This window comes from Meles meles, chromosome 3, assembly GCF_922984935.1.
Source record: "Meles meles chromosome 3, mMelMel3.1 paternal haplotype, whole genome shotgun sequence".
Lineage (NCBI taxonomy): Eukaryota > Metazoa > Chordata > Mammalia > Carnivora > Mustelidae > Meles > Meles meles.
Window position 1 is genome coordinate 37,529,230 of NC_060068.1, and position 21,826 is coordinate 37,551,055.

Here is a 21,826-nt window from a genome sequence, read left to right on the forward strand (position 1 = left end):
ATTGCTTTGATTTTTCTTCCATCTCTTTTCAGAGATTTCTTTTCAGAAATTCTCTCTGAGGAAGTGTCTTGAGGTGTCCGGATGAAGAGCATTATGTAAACTCAAGGTGTCCAGCGCGTCTCTGGTCTGTGCCTTGGGGAGAAGGAAGGTTATTCTGTAGGCTCCACAGACAAGAGAAGAAGGACCTCCTAACCCTACCTATCCCGGCCACAGAGCTGACTGTGGGGGGATGGCTGCCCTTTCACATGGTCTCTGGGCTCTCTGCTGCTTGCAGCCATGGCCAAGTGCACACAAGGCACCATCTGCCCCTGCCCAGTAGCTCTGACACCTCCTGTAACTTAGTCAGAAGACTCATGGGTCTGTCTCTATGCTTCTCCAGAGTTCTCATTCCAGGCGCTGACGATAGATACATGGAGGGAATCTTTTCAGTTCCTCCATGGCCAAAACACAATATAGTGTCAGTGGCAAAGCCATTAGTCACATTTAACCTCGTGCAAAATGCAGGGAGCCTCTTCCTAGCTCCGAAGACCGCCATTTTGGGCAGGAAGATGGCAGCAGGTAGGGTCCTTCTCCATGCGATTCACCTGGCTTTCTTCCCTGAGGTGCGGAGAACCCGCCACAGCCACCAAGTCACGGGCACCCCCCCTCCCCAGGAGGCTGTTGTTGACGGGGAAAACACCTCCCCCTCTCAATGCAGACCTAATGAGCCCAATGATGGGGTCAGGGCTCGAGGGTGAAGCTGCCTATAACCATTTTTCTGCTCACACTGGGGTGGGATGCTTTCCAGCAGCAATACCCAACATTTCCAATGGGGAGCTATGAGCACTGAGGGAGGGGTTTTCTCTCCTTCTCACTCAGGAGGCTGCACTCAATTCTGCATTTCTTCCTTCCCGAAGTTAAAAAAACGATGTGTGTATACACACCGTATGTACATGCACACACATACATATCAAAGTATATACTCTATATTGGACGTCAGAGACACGATGTATATTAAACACAATGTGTCTTGTACAAATACACGTCTTCTGCATATAGAGACAAGGGCATCTGTGGGTGTATTGGGAAGATCTCAATTTGCATTCCTGTCCGTGGTCAGGCACAGGCTGGACCTTCTTTTCTTCAACGGACAATAGGGTACTTGAATCAAACAAGACACTGATGCGTCAGGATCCCGCTCAGCCCCTCGCAACTGTTAATTCTATTGGGAGAATTACTCCCTACCACCTTAAGACATGCATCACAGGCCATGCATGAACTCTGCTCTAGGCATTCATGGCAGTGCTTGCGATGGCTTATCTGGCCTCCACACGTCTAGAATGGTACGTGCCATTCTGACCACCCCCCATTACTGTCCTCTCCGGAAAGTCTGGACCCTGGAGAGGGATGAGCGGCTTTTTGCCTCGCTTAGATGGCAGAAGCAGACAGCAGGGTGGGAGAGACGCAACAGAAAGCATACGTCCCCTGTGCAGTGCGGGAGCTGTCTTCACACTTTCTTCCCTGAGCTCCCCCTACCCTCCCCCGCACCGTCCCCCCCACCCCCCACTTCCAACCAGGGCTGCGGGAAGACTCCGCTCAGACAGTAAGGCACCTGTAACATGTGAAAGTGCATTCTGGAAGCATTCCAATCAGGCTAAGAGTAACGTGTGTCCGATGCGCTGGCTCGCCGAGGGAGAGACTTAAGACCCATTTATACAATAATATAAGATGCCGATGTGTTAATATAAGACGCCGATGTGTTATTAATGCTTCAAGGGGGTGACGTTTTCTTCGTCTCACGCACCTGACGCTCTGCAGCCCCGCTCGGCAGTTGCGAGGACGGAACTCGCGTTCGCCCTAAGTAAGAAACTTGCTCCTTCAACCTGCATCATGCAGCTACTATGTGTCAAGCGCTATAGATTAAATAGCATCATATAAATAACAGCAGCTTAAAAAGAACTAGGATGGTCGAAAGCGCACTCGTTGTTCAACTCTCAAAGCGGTTTCTTGTCATGCACTCAGTGCGTGTGGTTCACTCTCTGAGCCAAATGGAATTCCTCTTGGCCTCCAGCATGGTGGGCGTGGGGTGTGGGGGATTGGTGATGGTCCATGAACCAAAAAGGATCCACATGACCCTAGACCCCTGAGGCTCCAGAAGAGCAAGACCCTTTTCTGGACAAGTATGGAAGAGCTCCAAATTTTTCATTTGTTCATTCACTCATCCATTTTTATTTTATTTTATTTTTAAGATTTTATTTATTTATTTGACAGACAGAGATCACAAGTAGGCAGAGAGGCAGCCAGAGAGAGAGAGGGAAGCAGGCTCCCCGCCGAGCAGAGAGCCCGATGTGGGGCTCGATCCCAGGACCCTGGGATCATGACCTGAGCTGAAGGCAGAGGCTTTAACCCACTGAGCCACCCAAGCACCCCATACTCATCCATTTTTAAAGATTTTATTTATTTATCTGAGAGAGAGCACGAATGGTGGGGAGGGGCAAAGATGGAGGGAGAAGCAGACTCCCCACCAAGCAGAAAGCCCGATGCGGGACTCGATCCCAGGACCCTGAGATCATGACCTGAGCTGAAGGCGGACGCTTAACCCACTGGGCCACCCAGGCGTCCCTGAACAGAATTTTTTTTTTTTTTTAAAGCTAGATCCAGAAACTTTGTGAAACCAGGAGAGGTCCTTCTGTCAGGTACTTGCTATCAAGACCGCAGGCAGCCCCAGGCAATAATGTCAACGTGATAAATAAGAAAAACCGTCTTTAAGAGTCCAAGGTCTTGGAGATCAGAGACAAATTACACTCCTCTGCCTCCCTGAAGGGGAGCCACAGGAAACGATTGCTTTGTGGGAAGGTAAACAGACTCTTCCTTGGGCAGACACTATGCTAAATCAAGTTGTGTTCAGACACTGTGAGTTTTAACTGCTAAAATCAAACTGAGGAATGATGTCCTGGCCCTTTACAGCATTCCTACGTCTCATGCAGCTCAGGGCAAGGCCCACAGCTCAGCAGTGCATTTACCTTTTTAATTTGCTTATTATTATTTTTGAAAACACTCGATTCCAAAGTTTTGTCAGGTAGGATCCTGCTTATCATTTTTCTTGGCTTGGTAGATTTTCACAAGTATTTAAAAAAAAACCAAATAAACAAACAAAAAAAACCCCAAAACTCCCCGGGCGAGAACTTTTCCCTGGGATTCTAAAAACTCTCAAAGAAGTCCCCAGTTGTGCTGCATTATTCCCCCCAAAGCAGAGGTGAGGACCCCAGGTAAAGGGGGCGAGGCAGGCTCTCCCATGAGAAGCTGACCCCTCCCTTTAGAAACTGTTCCACTGCATGTTCTGTGTCTGATTCCAGGGACAACTTATCTCGTCCCTATAAGGATGGACACTTTGCTTTTTAAAAACCAGACTGCTTGAATGTTTTCTGTTTTGTCTCTGGATGGGATCTATCCCCTCAAGGAGGAGTGCGGCAGACTGCATCTTCCAGAGAGGACCACAAAAATGTCTCTGGCACTGGCAACAGGATGTTGGGTCTCCCACTTCAAGGACTGGAGGTCACGCCTCCGTCCCCCCACCACCCTTGCGCTGGGGCAGGCCCTGTGACCGCTCTGACCCATGGCACACAGAACTGACTCTGTGTGGCTTCCAGTGGTGGTCCTTAAGTGCCCCATTCCTGCCTCTTCAAACCTAGCTGCCATCTATGCCCACTGTGAAGCCGGCGTGTTGTGAAAGCCACAGGGAGGGGCCTAGAGGTTGGGACATGATGAAGAAAGAGAGAGAGAGAGAGAGAGAGAAGACAAGGAGCCAGACGGGTCAGGGAAGGAACCATCCTGGTTCCAGAAGATTCCAGCCAGCAACTGTGGAACGGCAACTGCATGAGACACCTGTCAACCCCTGGAACCAGGATAATAATAAATTGCTGTCCTAAGCTACTAATATTTGGGGGTGGCTTGGTAGATGCGGCCATAGCTACCCAGAACAGTAGTTTCGGGGATCCCTTAAAGTGGAGTGGATGAGGTAGACGTTTAGAAAGAAAAGAATGGGGCGCCTGGGTGGCTCAGTGGGTTAAAGCCTCTGCCTTCGGCTCAGATCATGATCCCGGGGTCCTGGGATCGAGCCCCACATCGGGCTCTCTGCTCAGCAGGGAGCCTGCTTCCCCCCTCTCTCTCTGCCTCTCTCTCTGCCTACTTGTGATCTCTGTCTGTCAAATAAATTTAAAAAAATTTTTTTAAGAAAAAAGAAAGAGAGGGCGCCTGGGTGGCTCAGTGGGTTAAGCCGCTGCCTTCGGCTCAGGTCATGATCTCAGGGTCCTGGGATCGAGTCCCACATCAGGCTCTCTGCTTGGCGGGGAGCCTGCTTCCCTCTCTCTCTCTCTCTGCCTGCCTCTCTGCCTACTTGTGATCTCTCTCTCGCGCTGTCAAATAAATAAATAAATAAAATCTTTAAAAAAAAAAAGAAAGAGAAAAGAATGAATTTAGGATAATAATGACTCCTGGATTAGCTGGAGTTCTTTATAACAAGCCACAGAAAGCTAATTCCAGTGGAGTTAAGCAGATGAGTTTTTTGGAAGGAGGAACCATAGGAAGACCAACAAATGCTACATTCAGGAGGTACAGGAAGGAAGCACAAGGGAGCTATGGCTCGAAATCACGCTGGGAAGTTCACCATGGCAATGACAGAGATCCTGGCCCTTGGGTTTAGGGTCACTAGCTCCCATAGCAGTCTTGGCATGGGTTGCTCTGGGGGGCAGAGCGAGTGCACAGACCTCTGCCCTTGCTGCAAGGGGGTGGGTGGGCAAATGGGTATCTAGCCTTTCTAGACTCTGTATCAAGAGGTAATCTTTGTCCCCATGGAAGTCATAAGGGCATGGATGACACCTCCAAGGACAGAAGTTTAGGAGCTGGGAGATCAAGGTGAATGACAAGTGTCTACCACTGCTACCAAGACTCAAAACATACATATGGGGAGATACACATATGTATGCACATGTATAAATGTGTGAATGTGTGTATATGCATGTGTGTATACATATCCGTGTATATGTATGTGTCTACACGTGTGTATATTGTGCATGTGTGCACATGCTTATGGACATGTGTGTGTGTGCAGTTTTTTTGCATCATGCAATTTCTGCTTTACTACAATCTCCATCTTCCCGATCAGTCCAGCACTCTGCAAGATTCAGACTAAAATGAGCATTCACCCTTAAACCAGCAGGGCTTCTGTGAAAATATCAGTAGGAGTGTGTTTCTTAAAATCTACAAAAATTCATAGCCAGGGCATCAACAGAAATCATTATCTTAATAAAACCATGAGTATAGTAAAAAACAAACAAACAAAAAACACATTCCTAACAAAGAGATAGATGCTACAGTAAACCTGATATTTTTACTTAAAAAAATTAGGACGTGAATGCATCTTGACAGGAAGGGGTGTAAAAAGGCATGTCGGGCTGCTGAGTTAGGGTGACAACAGCAACACGCCCCAAGAGTAGGGGCAATCACGCGGTGAGCACTTTCTGAGAGCAGTGGGTTGAACTGAGCCAAAAATGTGACAGGCAACCCGTCATCACCGACAGTGCTGTGCTCCTTACACTTGCCGTATTGAAGCTCTGCAGACAGACGTGGTCAACTGCCGCTACCCCAGCGGGAAGAGTTAGTGGACTGGGGAAACTCATCAGGACCTCCATGTAATACTGCCATTATTCCAGGATTTAGCAATCAGATATGAGCTAAGTCATGCTTACAGAAGCACGCAGAATGTTCTGTATGCGTGTGTGCGTGTGCATGCACACCTGTGTGCTTGCGTGTGTGTGTGTCAGTTCAGATAACCTTTGCAAGCTAGCTGTTACTCTCATTCCAGAAGTGAGAACATGGAGGCTCACTGAAGAAGGACTCTGACCTAGTTCAGACAGATGTTAAGTGTTCGGCTGAGATTTGAACCTCGTACTGTTAGGTTTTCAGATCAATGCTCTTTACACCCTGTCTTGTCACTTAGGAGGAAAACAGCTTCCCCCTTTATTTTAGTGTATTTTAAATGCCAGTATAGTTAACCGACAGGTGTATGAGGTTCAGGTGTGGAGTACAGCGATTCAATATTTCTATATGTTACTTAGTGCTCATCATTGTAAGTATGCTCTTATCCCCATCGCCTATTTCACCTGTCCCCCCACCCACATCCCCTTCAGTAACCACCAGTTTTTTCTCTAGAGTTAAGAGTATTTCTTAGTTTGGCTATGTCTCTCTCTCTCTTTTTTCCCCTCTGCTCACTTTGCTTCTTAAATGCCGCATATGAGAGAGGTATGGCATTTGTCTTTCTCCGATTGGCTTATTTTGCTTAGCCTTATACCCTCTAGTTCCATCCATATTGTTGCAAATGGCAAGATTTCGTTCGTTCTTATGGCTGAAAGATATTCTATTGTATATACATGCAACCTCTTCTCTATCCATTCATCAACTGATGGGACACTTGGACTGTTCCAATAATTTAGTTATTGTAAATAATGCTGCTATAAGCATCGGGGTACATGTATCCCTTTGAATTAATGTTTTTGTTTTTTGAGGCAAATACCCAGAAGTGCAATTACTGGATCTTGTTAACTTTTGGAGGAACCTCCATACTGTTTTCCACAGTGGCTGCACTAGTTGCCTTCCCACCAACAATGCATGAGGATTCCTTTATTGCCATGTCCTCCTCAACACCTGTCCTTTGTTGTGTTGTTGATCTGAGCCATTTTGACAGGTGTGAGGTGATGTCTCACTGATGTTTTGATTTGCATTTCCCTGATGATGAGTGATGATGGGTGTCTTTTCATGTGACTGTTGGTCACCTGGAGTCTTTTTTGGAGAAATGTCTGTTCATGCCTTCTGCCCATTTTTAATTGGATTCAATGTTCTTTAGAGGTGTTGTTTCAGTTCTTTATATATTTTGAATACTAACCCTTCCTCAGATATGTCATTTGCAAATGTCTTCTCTCATTCGGTAGGCTGCCTATCAGTCTCCTTCACTGTGTAGAAGCTTTTTGTTTGGACATAGTCGCAATAGTTTATTTTTGCTTTTATTTCCGTTGCCTCAGGAGACATACCTAGGAAAATGTTGCTAAAGCTCATGTTAAGGAAATTACTACCTGTGCTCTCTTCTAGGATTTTTATAATTTCGAGTCTCAAATTTAGGTCTTTAATAATTTTTGAATTTATTTTTGTGTATGGTGCAAGAAAGTGGTCCAGTTTCATTCTTTTGCATGTAGCTGTTCAGCTTTCCCAGCATCATTTGTTGAAGATACTTTCTTTCACTGCATTTTCTTTCTTCCTCTGTCAAAGATTAATTGACCATATAACTGTGGGTTTATTTCTGGGTTTGCTATTATGTTCTGTTGATCTGTGTGTCTATTTTTGTACCAGTACCATACTGTTTTGATGACCATAGCTCTGTGATATAACTTCAAGTCCAGAATTGTGATGGTTTTGGTTTTCTTTTTCAAAAAGTGCCTTGTCTATTCAATGTCTTTCATGGTTCTATATACATTTAGGGATTTTTTTTGTTCTAATTCTGTGAAAACTGTTGTTGGTGTTTTGATCGGGATCACATTAAATCTGTAGAACAGCTTCCCCTTTTAGCATTACGACCTGAATCTCCAAGTTGGTAAGCAGTCATGACCCTCATGAGACTGGACTTGGATGGTCAATGGTGTCTTTCCAACTAAAGATTGTTCAAGTTGATTTTTCCCCAAAACGGAGACTTGGGTCCTTGCGCCCTCCAGCAACACAGCTTCAGCCTGTTCCAAGCTGCCTCCAGAAGTCCATGAAACTGGCAGGTGACTTTCCTTTTTTCTGTTCTCACCCAGGAGTTAGCAAGCAGGCAATTTAGAAGCACAACGATATTTTTCAAGGGAAGTTTCCTCTTTGAATAATATGACATTTTTCCTTGCAGAACGATTTCTCATTTCTCACAGAGATCAAAGGGAGAGAAAATGTTTCCAGTGTAACACAGATGTCTGCTAATTCCTTTGCCTGTTTCTAACTTTTGCATAAATTCAAAGTGCTGAGTAACTGAAAATGCCTGAGCTGGGGACCTGCCAAGGACTGGATTAAGTTCCATCCCTTAAGGCCAGAGGAGTTGGCCAAATGCCGCACAGCTGATAAAACTTCAAGGGTGCAGTTCATCTAATTGAGCATGAGAGGTGAAAAAGACACAAGCTGGCAACCGCCTTCCAAATCCTTCCAGAACAATCCTTCCAGAACATAGCCTCCTGGCCAGGCCTGTAATTCAAGAGTACTGTCAACCCATACTCCTGTGAATAGCTATATGAGCTGAGATGTTCATAGGAGAGGATGTGGGACCTTAGCACTGGATAAACCCCCACCACTTAGCAAATAGGAGGGACGAATCATTTAATGCGTTACTTCCACACTGCCCAAGCCTCTCAGGGGTTCCCAGAATTGATAGCACCTTCTTGACACTTAAAACTTGCTGGCTCTCAGAGCCCTGGTTCTCATCATGATCATCCCAAGGGCTTGTTAAAAGCAAGATCTTGGCCCCACCCCACAGCCTTGGGGGTAGATCCACAGACCTTTGATTCCCTGGATGGGGAACACCTGGAGAATTTGCATTTCTAAAAGTTCCCAGGTGCTACTTTGAAGACTACTGTCCTAGAGAAAGCCTGGGCCCCCCAGGAAGAATGCAGTCTCACCTTGTTCCAAATGGCAATGGTAAGATTATTATTTTTTTTAAAAGATTTTATTTATTTATTTGACAGACAGCGATCACAAGTAGGCAGAGAGAGAAGGGAAGCAGGCTCCCTGCTGAGCAGGGAGCCCAATGTGGGGCTCCATCCCAGGACCCTGAGATCATTACCTGAGCCGAAGGTAGAGGCTTCAACCCACCGAGCCACCAGGTGCCCAGGTTATTATTTTTTTAAACTTCTTAGAAATCAGTGGATTTTCAAAGAAATTATATTTTTCAAATGTCATCCATATTTCTTTGTATGTGAGCTGTCTCTGCGCTAAAGTTCGTTTGATTTTGGTTATTTCAACAGAGGGAGAAAGAACAAACTATTTTCAGAGACTCAGAAACACATTTTTTTCTGCTGAAGTGTGTGCTAATAGGCCTAACGTGTTTTCAATGGTGTGTGTGTATTTCACAGAGTAAATGTGTTATACCAGTGCACACTGTATGTTCACGTACATAAAACCATGAATACAAGCATCTCATAAGAATTCTAAAAAGGACTTTTGCTTTATCGATCCTTTTTTTCCTCAAGTATTTTATTTTTTTAAGATTTATTTATTAGAGAGAGATCCAGGGTGAACACATGAGCAGGGGGAGGGGCAGAAGGAGAGGAAAAGAATCTCAAGCAGACCTTTCCTGCTCAGGAGGGAGCCCGACATGGGGCTGGATCTCAGGATGCTGAGATCATGACCTGAGCCAAAATCAAGAGGCAGAAGCTTACTGCCCTTCAAGTATATTAAGGAAAGTATCAATGGCAGCTTATCATTTCACCCCTACAAACTTCAGCATACATCTTTAAAAACTATGGGAACTTTCTTACTGCGGTGCCAATATCATAACCAACAGAATTAAGGATAATTCCTTGGCATCATGCAGCCCATATACAAGATTTCCTAATTGCCTCAATCCCCGCCCAAAACACACACACACACACACACACACACACACACACATACACACACACACAGTTGTAATTAGGATCCAAATAAGGACCATATATTGCATTTGCTTATTATGTCCCTGAAGCAACTTGTTTGTTTAAGATTTTATTTATTTACTTGACAGAGAGAGACACAGTGAGAGAGGGAACAGAAGCTGGGGAGAGGGAGAGGGAGAAGCAGGTCTCCTGCTGAGCAGGGAGCCCAATGCAGGGCTCGATCCAAGGACCCTGGGATCATGACCTGAGCAGAAGGCAGACACTTGACGACTGAGCCACCCAGGCACTCCCTGAAGCATCTTTTAACATAGAGCAGAGGCTTCTCCCTCATCTTTTGCTTCTTGTCCTTCTTCTTTCTTCTTTTTACTTTTAAATCCCAGTGGAGTGTTGAAAAAAACAAAAACAAAAACAACAAAAAAAACAAGGTCCAGTATCTCAGAGAACAATCCAGTACCTGTTCCTGAAAGGATCATCTAACTTTGTTCCTCTATCTATGTATTTCCTATAAATTAGAAATCAGACTTTTAGTACTGATTCAACATAGGTTAAGATCTGAGGGCAAGAAGGGTGCCTGGGTGGCTTAGTTGTTACGCCTCTGCCTTCGGCTCAGGCCATGATCTCGGGGTCCTGGGATCGAGTCCTACATGGGGCTCCCTGCTCAGTGGGGAGTCTGCTTCTCCCTCTGTACTCCACCCCACTCATGCTCTCTCTCTCTCTCTCAAATAAAATTTTTCTAAAAAGCAGGGGGCAGATCAGGGAGATTCAAATTAAAACCACATTGAGATACCACCTCACACCAGTTAGAATGGCCAAAATTAGCAAGACAGGAAACAACATGTGTTGGAGAGGATGTGGAGAAAGGGGAACCCTCTTACACTGTTGGTGGGAATGCAAGTTGGTGCAGCCACTTTGGAGAACAGTGTGGAGATTCCTCAAGAAATTAAAAATAGAGCTTCCCTATGACCCTGCAATTGCACTACTGGGCATTTACCCCAAAGATACAGATGTAGTGCAGAGAAGGGCCATCTGTACCCCAACGTTTATAGCAGCAATGGCCACAGTTGCCAAACTGTGGAAAGAACCAAGATGCCCTTCAACGGACGAATGGATAAGGAAGATGTGGTCCATATACACGATGGAGTATTATGCCTCCATCAGAAAGGATGAATACCCAACTTTTGTAGCAACATGGACGGGACTGGAAGAGATTATGCTGAGTGAAATAAGTCAAACAGAGAGAGTCAGTATCATATGGTTTCACTTATTTGTGGAGCATAACAAAAAACATGGAGGACAAGGGGAGATGGAGAGGAGAAGGGAGTTGAGGGAAACTGGAAGGAGAGGTGAACCATAAGAGACTATGGACTCTGAAAAACAACCTGAGGGTCTTGAAGGGGTGGGGGGTGGGAGGTTGGGGGAACAAGGTGGTGGGTATTAGGAAGGGCACATGTTGCATGGAGCACTGGGTGTGGTGCAAAAACAATGAATACTGTTATGCTGAAAAGAAATTTAAAAAAATTTTTTTTAAATTAAAAAAAAAGCAGGGGGCGGGGGCAAGAACACCTGCCAGGTGATGCTACAGATCACCTAGGGTACCACCAGGAGACCCAAGTCCAACTGTTCTGCTCTAAGAAACACTGAGCTTCCTCATGTAGGGCCTGATGTGTTCAAGTAGGGCCATATAGATCCCTTCTCCATCGAACTTTTGTTCTGTGGTTTTCTCTACTGACGACCATTCAGACAGGGCTCCTGCCTCCCTGGGTAGATACCCAAGGGCTGAAATCAGAGTTTCTTTCAGGGCTGCTGCCTGGGACCCCCGTCCTCCCTGTCCTCACCCCTGCCTCGGCAGTAAGCAGTGGAGAGGAGCTGAGAGCAATAAGCTCAGGGCGGTGGGACCCCTCCCATTTGGAAGGCAACTTTCCAGGTCATTCTAACATCCCCACAGGCACTGCTCTAAATGTTCCAAGATGGTGGGCCGTGTCCACGGAGGGAGAATGTTTAAGCTTGGAATGTGATCTCACAGTGTTTACTAGAATAGTGGAAATTGGGAGAGGTCTCCATGGCTGTCCGTTGACAGCTTTGCATGCCCAGAAAGTATTTCTGTGCGGAGACTCCTAGGGCCACATTCTTGTACAATTAGGCACAGTATTTCACGTTTCTCGGGGAGTCCTTGGAGCACCGACACTTCCCTCTTCAAAGCACGTCCTCAACAAAAAACGCGCTAGTATTTCTGTTGGTACTTTTTTATTTTATGAAATTCCAGACTACTGTATGTCAATGTATCAATTTTATGTCTGGTGTCAATTCTCATTCTTTTTTAAAAAATATATATGTGATAGGTCCCCCAATAATGGGTCCGTGATCAAAGGAGCGAGACTGATACAAAGCGAAGGTCAACCAAAGCTTTATTTCGCACCAAGCATCGAGAATCAAATCGACCGGTCGGGGCCCTCTCTTACAAAGAGGCGACCCCTCCCTGCTTTACAGACTAACTTTTATAGAGCAAAGGCCATGTGGTTGGGCCTGGCCACACACAGGTGGCCAATGAGATTGCAACACACAGAGAAATCTGCATAGTCATGCTAAGTCACACATGGGTGGCCAATTGAATTTCAATTTACCCTAGTAGATATTTGAACTAGCCTATCTCCTTGGTCAGAATTGGTGCCCAAAAGGCGGGGCCCACTCTTCTTGGTAGCTAGGGAGACAGTATGCACGCCCCACTGATTGGATGGCTCCACCTGGCCTGACCCGCCCTTGTATCTGGGCTTTGCTACCTGGGACTGGTTTCCCAAACTTGCTTTTAAGTAAGTTCCTCTGGGAGGGGCAGGGTCAATCTAAGTTTACTGCATAAACAACAAAATGGCTCCCTCTGGCTAAGTAGGCCCTTACATATGGTTTCTCTAGAGGTTGCTCTGTGATGGGCCTGCAAAGATAATCCGACAAATCATCAAAGGTTTCTAGAAGTTCCCCACTTGCTCAGAGTGGGTTTTTGTTTTTTTTTTAATGGGTCACTGCACCTATTTCTGGAGGACAGAATTGGGTGTACAGAGAGATGGTCAGGCCAAATGCCGAATAGAGGAAATGCATCTTGGCCGTGACCTTCAGCCCTGCCCCCCTCCCTCCTTCACCTCCTCCTTCAACACGAAATGCTTCTTAGTTGCTTTTACTCTTGCTCTCCATTTTCTGCTCTTAACACCAAGGCAGAGGACTGGATCTTTTGTTGTTGTCTTTCCTTCCGTCCGCACCGCAGACACAGAAGCAACATAGTTCCCAGCAAGCCAACTGGGCACAAATATAGTGTCGTGCAGATGAGTGGTTGGCGGTTGCCTGATGATGTGTAGGTGGTTTGTCACAAAGGAAAGTACTATCCTGCAGAGCAGGAGTCCATCTGCAAGCAGGGGGAATGAGGAAGGAGAACCCTTGTCATTCTAGATGGATGGGACCATTCCGATGGTCTCTGGGTCCAAGGGCATTGTCTCCTCAATTTCTTTTTTCTTCTCTCTCTCTCCCTTTAATTTATTTATTTAAACTGAGGGCCAACGGACAGTGAAATTAGGTCATTTGCGACAACATGGATCGACCTGGAGGGTGTCACACTATGTGACATAAGTCAGACAGAGAGGGGCGCCTGGGAGGCTCGGTGGGTTAAAGCCTCTGCCTTCGGCTTGGGTCATGATCCCAGGGTCCTGGGATGGAGCTCCACATCCGGTTCACTGCTCAGTGGGGAGCCTGCTTCCTCCTCTCTCTCTGCCTGCCTCTCTGCCTGCTTGTGATCTCTGTCTGTCAAATAAATAAATAAAATCTTTAAAAAAAAAAAAGTCAGACAGAGAACAACAAATACTGCATGACGGTGCTTAGATGTGGAATCTAAAAACCTAACAAAATAAAACAGAACTCATAGACACAGAGACCAGACAGGTGGCTGCCAGAGAGGAGGGGCTGAGTGAAATGGGAGGGGGCAGTCACGAGGCACGTAAATAACTTCCATTCCATGTCCCCTCCTCCCCTCGCAAAGAGCCTGAACCTTCCAGTGCCGCGGACATGGCCTCAGCCTAGGATGGTAGGGAGAAAGAGGGTGGGGGCTCGTGTGAGAAGACCTTGCTTTCAGGATCTGGGACCCCCAGCCCCAGCCTCCTGCCTGTCGTTGAAGGGCTGACCTCCCACATGAACTGGACTGTTGTTCTACGGGCCTTGGGAGGATCAGGCTGGACCCAAACCATGCTGCAAGGCCTGCCTGTCCTCTTCATGCCTGGGCTAAGGGCCACCAAGTCCTTACAGATGTTTATTTCGCTGCTCTTTCTCTTCAGGAACAGCAGCCATCCCTTTACCCAAGACCAATGGGCCACTCTACCATTGGGGGAGATGGGAGCACATAAACCCAAGGCCTTAGAGAAGGAGGTGAGAGCCTGAGGTCAGGCTGCAGGCAGCGAGGTGTTTTCCTTCCCCCAGACCGTCATGCAGGTTGGTGGGTGCAAGGGGCCTGTGATCTGGAGAAGCTGAGAGCCTGGCTCCTTCCAAGGCCTCTGAGGCTCCAGTCCTCTTCTACTCACCTGGAACTCCTCCATTTCTTGTCCCTGTTTTGGATCTTTTCACCCTTCCTCGTTCCATGAAAGACACAGATCTCCTCCAAGGAGTACTGATGAATCCATCCTCCGTGAGGGATAAGGAGAGACCCTCTGCCTACTCAGTGAATTCCGTGGGACAGGAATGGGCCTTGGGCCCATCTGATCAGCCTGGAGCCCGGAGGACACAAAGGAGCTGGGTGGGCCTAAATCTGGAGTTGCAAGGGACACCGGACACAGCTCACAGCCTGAAGGCCAAGTGCACACTGAGCAGGGAGGACCGCTAATAACCATGCCAGGGCCTACCTCACCAGAGGAAATGGATTTGTTGCTATGGAGAAGGTGACCTGTCTTTTTAAAAAGGCTACGAATCGTTACAGGAACCTAACAAGAAATGTCAGGCTGTTTGCAGATGACCAAGCTTTCCTCTTCTGCCTTGAAACCTGAAGGAGATAAAAAGACCCCAGCTTCTCTATAGCTTATTCGTTATAAATCGTTACACACAACTTGCTCTCAAGCAGCAGCTACAAGATTCTCTGCGGGCACAGGACTCAAACACGTAGAAAGGGAGAACTCTGGGCGAGGATCACAGACACTGTCTCGTGTCTACATGGGTGGACTGCTTTACTAGGAAAATGTTTAATTTGGGGGCGCCTGGGTGGCTCAGTGGGTTAAGCGTCTGCCTTCGGCTCAGGTCATGATCTCAGGGTCTTGGGACCGAGCTCTGTGTTTGGTTCCCTGCTCAGTGGGGAGCCTGCTTCTCCCTCACTTTCTGCCTGCTGCACCCCCACTGGTGCTCTCTCACTGTCAAATAAATAAATAAAATCTTTTAAAAAATGGTTCGTTTTCTTTTAAAAAAAGAATATATATATATATATACACACACACATGCACACTGATATATATTGTCCCCTAAGGCAGTCCTAGGCTGCTTTAATATCCAGTTATGAGAAGAAATTTCCACTAGACTTTCTACTGCTCCCACCGTGGTTGCAGACATGGGGGCAGGGAGGGGCAGCACGGGTAATAGGCTGGAAACTTCTTGAAAGGATATTATATAGAAGAGAGGAAGGTTCATCTTGTGTTGTTCCAGAAGCCAAAACCAAGGAAGGGAAGTTTCAAAGTAGGTCATTTAGCCTTAGTATAAATAAATTCAAAAAAACTTTTTTTATTTCAGTAAAATGTACATGAAATTAAAGTTTACCGTGTTAACCTCTTTGAAGTGCATTAACCACATTCGAGTTCTTGCGCAAACATCACCTCCAACCCATCTCCAGAAACTTCTCATCTTCCTGAACAGTGACTTGGTACTAATTCCCACTCTCTTCCCCCCAAACCCCCGGCAACCACCACTCTGCCTTCTGTCTCTAAGAATCTGGTGGAATTATACAGTACGTGACCTTCTATGTCTGGCCTCCTTCACTGGGGAACGTCAAAGATTATGCTGCTTTGTGTCCATGGTGCAGTGTGAGAGAGAGAGAAAATGGGTGCAGGGTGGGGCAAGGGGAGGGGCAGGAGGGAGGGGCAGGGGGAGTGAGAGAATCTCAAGGAGACTCCATTCCCAGTGTGGAGCCCAACGCAGGGGCTCGATCCCACGACCCTGAGACGACGACCTGAGTGGTCCACAGAGCTACCCAGTGGACTCATCCTTGAGTCCCTGCTTTTATTTTTTTGCTTTCGGGCGTGAAAAATGTAATGAGCTATGCCAGATGGAGGAGCAGTCTGCCATTGAAGACTCTAAGTTCCCTTTTACCGTAGCCAAAAAAATTCTTCCAAATGCCTCACCTTCAGAGACCCCCTGCCCCCTCAAGAAGAGACAACCCCCCACCCCCGCCAATCTCTGAACAGTGTAGTTGACTGGTGAGTCCCAAACGGGACTCTGCATCAGAATCACACGGGAGCAACTAAAAATATCCGAGGGCTAGAAATCTGTGGGGTACCACATCCACCGAGCAGTTAAATCTAACATCCCGGACAATGAGACAAATGGACATGGTGTGTCTGCTAACGTGACACTCATCATCTATGCAGCGTTGCTGCCAGAAAGGTTCTGACTGTATCTAACCATGAAGAAACAGATGTCCCCGCTGAAGGCCATTCTGCAACACAGCGAAAATGTCAAGGTAACCGAAGAACAAGTTGGAAACTGTCCTGAGGAGGCTAAAGGGCTGTGAAAGCCAAAGGCATTGAGGGCTCTTGATAGGATCAGGGATGAAAAACAAAACAAGGGAGGGCACGTATGGCATGCTGCATAAACAATGAATTTTGGAACACTGAAAAAATAAAATAACATTAAAACAAAACAAAAACAATAACAACTATGAAGGACATCATATGGGACAACGGAAAGTGTGAAAATGGATGGTTAGATAATAGTCTTCTTAGCAATGGTAAAAACTCCTGAGGGCGACCATTATATGGTGGCAATGGAGGTAGATATCTCGGTTTTCAGGATAAAAATGTGGAAATATAAAAAGGTGAAGAGAAATTTATGTTTGTAAGTAACTGTCAATGGGCTCCAAGAAGAAAGTGTGTGTGTGTGTGTGTGTGTGTGTGTGTGCACGTGTGTGTGTATGTGTGCACGTGTGTACATAAATACATGGAAAGATAAAGTAAATGTGGGGAAAATGTTAAGAATGGTGAATGAACCTAGGGGAAGTATGCGTAGCAATTACTGAACTACTCATGAAATATTTATATGCAGTTGAACAATTTCAAATAAACAGGGGAAAAAGACAATAATCTAACCCTGAACCACCTGAGGCCCTCAGAATCGGAAGGGCCAGGGGCAGGGACCTGTATTTTTAGGGAGCCCCCCGCCTTGAGACGGTCAAGTGACCGGTGTAAGACCAATCTGCATGCCAACATTCATGAACCACAGAGCGAGATGTGTCCCTAGGAACCTTTCCACTGGAAACTCTGGGATTTTCTTGAGAGCAGTGTTTCCAAGCAGTGGGGAGAAGAAGGATCGTTGAATGTTCAACAGGCTAACCATGAGGACAAAAGGGAAACGATGCCTACCTTACTCTGAAGTAAGTAGCAGGTGAGTCAAATGTTTAGATATAAAAAATATAAATATAAAATATAAATATATATTTATAAATATATAAATATAAAAAAAGAAACAATGAGGTGCTGGCTCAATAGGAAGAGTGCAGGACTCTTGATCTCAGGGTCATGAGTTCAAGCCCCACATTGGGTGTGGAGATTATTTAAATAAATAAAAACTTAAAAAGGAAAAAAGAAACCATGAAAGCCCCTGAAGACAATATGAGATAATTTGAAAATTCAATCTTGGCATGAAGAAGATCTTTGTAAGGAAGACCCAAAACCTAGAAGCATAAACTATTAATAAATCTGCCTGTATAAAAGTAAAAAAAAAAAATTTGGCCATCTTCATGGCCAAAAATACTTCAAAGAACAACAAAGGACAAACTACAAATGGGAATTACTTTAACAAGACAGATGGCTGAGGCTAATTTACTCAATATATCAATAAGTTTACAAACCACAAAGAAATAGTCCTTACCAAAAACCCAACTGAAATATGGGTAAAGGACATGAAAAAGTTCACAGAAGAAGACACACTGAAATACAAATGCCTCGTAGACATACTAAAAACTCTGTCAACTGTTACCATAAATAAGAGAGCCGGACATTAAAATTAAACTGAGATATCATTTTTCACTTTCCAGATTTCTAGGCAGTGTTTCAAAAGGCTAATGCCAACCTATTTTGCAAAGGCTGTGGGCAACCGGGCAGGTCCATGCACCATTGGTGGAGTTCCAAAATGTGTAACCTCTTTAGAGGCTATCTTGGCAAAATCAATCAAAATATTAAATGCACATACCTTTCCACCCCGAAGCTTCACTTCCAGGAATCAACATTCATCCGTGTGTTCAAAGATGTGGGTGTAAGATATCAACAGCGACATTTTTTGAAGCAAGAGTCCAGAACTACCTAAGAGACCATCAACAGAACATTACGTAAATATTGGAATGTCTCCTTGATGGTCATTGATCTGTTGGAACATCTATACATTGCACCACTCCTAAAAGTTAGATGGTATGTGTCGCTATAGAATTTTCTGTAATGGGGGGAAAAAGCAAGATGAAGGGTGTGTTTATGTTAAAAAAGACTGTCAGTGCATACATTCTATGTTTCCATATCAGCAAAGAGTTGTGGAAAATATACAGTGCACTGTTAATAGTCACTATCTCTGACTTGAGTTCCAGGGTAGGATACCATTTTCAATCCTTCATACAAGCAAAATCTGGGTGGTAATATTCAGGGAGGTAAGGGCATAAAAATAGATATTCTTATAGGGGCGCCTGGGTGGCTCAGTGGGTTAAGCCTCTGCCTTCAGCTCAGGTCATGATCTCAGAGTCCTGGGATCGAGCCCCACATGGGGCTCTCTGCTCAGCAGGGAGCCTACTTCCTCCTGTCTCTCTGCCTGCCTCTCTGCCTACTTGTGATCTCTCTCTCTCTGTGTCAAATAAATACATAAAATCTTTTAAAAAAAATAGATATTCTTATAGACTATAGGAGATTGTGGAAATTGGTCCAGCCTTTTTAGAGGCCAATTTGACAATGCCTACAATATTTTAATATCCTTATACTGTGTTATCAAATGATTCCCACTTTTGAGACTCTTATCTCACAAAGATACTTGAACCACGTCATAATATTACAGGTACCCAATGACAATTCGGGGCCAAATTAAAAAGTTAACCAATGAATAATGGAGAGGCCATGATATAAGGTCTGGTGGTCTATTTAATGTGGGATTAAGGCTAAGTAACTGTGGGAATTACAATCCCAATAAAGTATAAATTCTATTATAAATCTTGATGATGTAAAAAATACTAATAAACAATCAGAAGATAGAAGAGATGTGAGACAATAGGTGATAATTCTTTTTTTTTATGATTTTTCATTTATTCATTTGAGAGAGAGAGCAACAGTGTGAGTGAGTGCAAGAGCAGGGGAGAGGATCACTGGGAGAGGGAGAAGCAGACTCCCTGCTAAGCAGGAAGCCCTCTGTGGGCCTCGGATCTTAGGACCCTGAGATCATGACCTGAGCTGAAGGTAGATGCTTAGTTGACTGCACCACCTGGGCAACCTGGTAAGAGATTATTCTAATAACCACATCTCTCATGGCAAAGTGAGTTAACTCAGTCTGTCAATCTGGAGCATATATTAAACATATTTGCCAATTACTTAAAGATTTACATAATCTCTTTCCTTCCTCTTCTTTTCTTTTTCTTTCTTTCTTTTTTTTTTTTTTAAGTAGTTTCCAGGCCCAATGTGGGGCTTGAACTCACAACCCTGAGATCAAGTCACGTGCTGTACTGACTGAGCCAACTAGGTGCTCCTGCTTTTCTTTTTCCATAATCAACTTTCCTTACTTTACTAGGATCATTTAGGAAATAATATTTCTTTTGGTGAAGAAGCATTTACCCAAAGTTCATCAATCCTTCAGACTACTCAGGGCCATGGCACCCACCTGTGGATACTGTGTCCTCCCCAGCTTCAATAGGTGTCCTATAGGGGCTGTAACATAAACACATGCCCCTCTAGGGTTGGGCAGTGCTCACCTGTACAACTGTACATGGCAGCCCAGGTTTATGACAGTTTTTTTTTTAGTTCTAATATTTAAGTATAAAGTGAATGATTTTCCATTAAATGTAGCTTCTATAACAAGAGCCCAAGTACTTTTCTTTAGAATACAACATGGTGGTTAGCATGCTGGTTTGAGAGTTAGACTGCTTGTGTTAGACTCCTGATTAGCTAGCTGTGTGATTTGGGGAAAATGACGCAGCCTTTCTGTGTCCCAGCTTCTTCATCCATAAAACACAATAATTACAGCCTAACTGGCAGTTGAGGTGATTTTGCAAAATAATCCATTTACACTGTTTAAACAGTGAAACTAAGACAGTCAATCTTTGGAAGGAGAGAAAACAAAGGACTCTGGTCTCTCACACTCTTCTGTGGTCTGAAAAGGGGTGGCTCACGTGACTGTAGTCTAGGAGAGAATTCTGCTCCCCTCAGGCATGTGCTTATTTCCCAATTTCTCATGGTTTAGGGTGGCAATATGAATAGTATGGTATGAACTTTTTAAATGTCCATCAAATGCAAATATAATGGAACAAATCTTGTGCATGTCTTCCTTTTCTAAACCAAAAAAACCCCACAAAACAACAACAAAACACCCCTGAAGTTTAAAGACTGTGCAGAGAAACTATGACAGAATCTTCATTCAGTATGCTTATTTTTTTGTTTACTTTATATTTATTTATTTATTTATTTTAAATGAACATATTATGTATTATTAGCCCCAAGGGCATTCGGTATGCTCATTAAGTACATCCTAGTTTTTGCCATTGGCGAATTGCTCTCAAGACTTTTCTTTCTTTCTTTTTTTTTTAAAGATTTATTTATTTATTTGACAGACAGAGATCACAAGTAGGCAGAGAGGCAGGCACAGAGAGAGGAGGAAGCAGGTTCCCCGCTGAGCAGAGAGCCTGATGCGGGGCTCGATCCCAGGACTCTGGGATCATGACCTGAGCCAAAGGCAGACGCTTTAACCCATTGAGCCACCCAGGCGCCCCTGCTTTGAAGACTTTTCCTGCTGGTGGCTTGCTGTGGTTGACCTGCACATTTGCAAACCTGCTAGCTTTCTGGTGAACAGTAACCTCCTCTCTGGGGGCTGTGCTGGGAGGGCTCTGTGGTAGCTTCCCACTGTAGTAAGCTCATCTGTCATCGAGAAAAAGTGACAGGTGTGCACACAGCAGATTACAGAAACAGCCTTAACCAATACTGTGACGCGATCTCCGTATACATTATTTATTGTTTCTGCCAGGGAAGACAAATTTATTCTGTTTTGAGGAGAACAGAGGTTCATTAAAGGAGACGCTGTGACAGGGAATCATCGACACCCAGCACCTTCCTGCCCAGGACGTAAACAGGCCTCACAAAAGTAAACACTTGGTGCGTTTTCTGATCCCTAATTGATGGTGGGCCCCCACGGAAATGCACACATGCATTTATGCGGACTTGAGCACAACTGGCAGGCTCCGCTGGAGAGACCACTCCGACTCACGAGGGCTTTCTAGATGTTTACCTCCAGCATCTCGTGTTGGCCTGCCATTGGCCCGCCCGTCTGCTTCCCAGTCACGGGTCAAGGGAACCCAGCACACACACACATACACATTCCTGAGGCATGCCTTAATACGTATTTCAGAAAAATTTAAAAAACCACCACGAACAAAGAAACCCAACCCTAATTCTGCACAGTTGAATCTTCTTCCTACTCCCGTGATTTCCTGAGAGACTCGCGTTGTCTGTACTTGCATACTCCTCTCATCGCTTTGCTCCATTTCCGGTTACCACTAGGGATGGTACCTCCTCGAGTCACAACACTCCCTCACCCCCTTTTGGAAGACTTCATAATTAAAAATTGGATTTTGGGGGCGCCTGGGTGGCTCCGTGGGTTAAAGCCTCTGCCTTTGGCTCAGGTCATGATCCCAGGGTCCTGGGATCGAGCCCCGCATCGGGATCTCCACTTGGCGGAGAACCTGCTTCCCCCCACCTCTCTCTCTGCCTGCTTCTCTGCCT

The 21,826-nt window shown here is 45.3% G+C and overlaps 1 long non-coding RNA gene across 1 annotated transcript in view; it reads right to left on the reverse strand.

Annotated features, from left to right (window-relative positions):
• Positions 1-18,170, reverse strand: part of LOC123938726 — a 39,884-nt gene extending 21,714 nt beyond the window's left edge. The window contains exon 1 of the long non-coding RNA XR_006817765.1: positions 18,060-18,170. This is a non-coding gene — a long non-coding RNA (uncharacterized LOC123938726). The remainder of the gene's footprint in view (positions 1-18,059) is intronic.
• Between the last annotated feature and the right edge of the window lie 3,656 nt (positions 18,171-21,826).